The sequence below is a fragment of the Macrotis lagotis genome, chromosome 6 (assembly GCF_037893015.1).
Source record: "Macrotis lagotis isolate mMagLag1 chromosome 6, bilby.v1.9.chrom.fasta, whole genome shotgun sequence".
NCBI classification, from domain to species: Eukaryota; Metazoa; Chordata; class Mammalia; order Peramelemorphia; family Peramelidae; genus Macrotis; species Macrotis lagotis.
Window position 1 is genome coordinate 162824416 of NC_133663.1, and position 1347 is coordinate 162825762.

Below are 1347 nucleotides of genomic sequence, written 5' to 3' on the forward strand. Positions count from 1 at the left end.
ATATAAACACATATATGTCTAATGGAAGTCTTTTAAGGTGGGGAGAAATTTACATGGTAATTTTGTATATTTAAAAGAAATAGCAAGTTGTGCATAGTAGATTTGCAGTTTAATATATTATCATTTTTGTTATGGAAATGCTTCTTTTGTTCCATAAATTAAAAATAAAAGTTAAAAAATAATTCTGATGGAACACATTTAGTGGGGAATATGAGGTATTGAAGATGTTTTTTTGGGAAAGAAAATCTTTTAAACCAAAACAAAATACAGGAAATGCTTTGACAAAAAAAGTAGTCATTATTCTGTTCCTAATGCCTTCTTATATTTTAAACATTCAAGTGAAAAATTATTAAGGTCAAATAACTAATCACTTCACCTGGAAATGAATCTCTCTGTAATGAAATATGTTGATTCTTACAGTTCATCACTGAGTCCATACTCAAATCTTTATAAGTTGGTAGATTTACACTAGAGCTTACACTCTGTTGATGATCATATAATCACAGAACTAACAGAGTAGTAGTGACCAGCTAAGATATCCACCCCCCCATTTTGCAGATATAGAAACAGAAACCAAAAGAATCCAAGAATCTGATCACTCATGAAAACGCCTTCAATGTACAGCACACTGGATTAGATTCTAGAAGCAAAGTAATTAAAACTTTAGTTTCCATCCTCAAGGAGCTTACATTCCACTGTGAAGACAAAATAAGTGAACAGATAAATATATAAGCATGGTCATTTGATAAGGAGGAAATGAATATTAACAACCAAGAATCAGAAGAGTTTTTATATAGGAGATGTCATATGAATTAGCCTTGAAGCTAAGGATTTTAGGGAAGGGGGGGAAGGTGCATTCTAGACATAGGATATATGGTATTGAGTTTGGGGAGAAGTAAGCAGGCCAATGCAACTGACAGGCATAGACTGAATATAGTTGTCTAGGATGGAGTCAATACCCCTAGTGTAACTCTCCTTTTTCTACACCCCCTTTTTGCCTCCTAATTTATTGTTTTTTAATTCTGAACCTAAAACTTTATCTCTTTATACTGTCTCAGAAAGACATAATGATGTTGTCAAGCTCTTTATCTCCCAAATGAATATCCTTTAAAAAAAAAAATCCTATGTAATCCTATGTTGATGATCTAGCCAGACTCTTTAGGGAACTTATTTATCTTTTTCAGGAGGCACTTAAATCCCTACTGATTGATTGATTCTTGAAAAATAGAAATGCAAACTTGACTGAGTTTAGAAATATTTTAAGAGAATATAGCATCACCCTTATATTTAGGAATTCCTAAGATGTTATATATGAACTTCCTTTACAATGCTGTCTTACTAATCTTT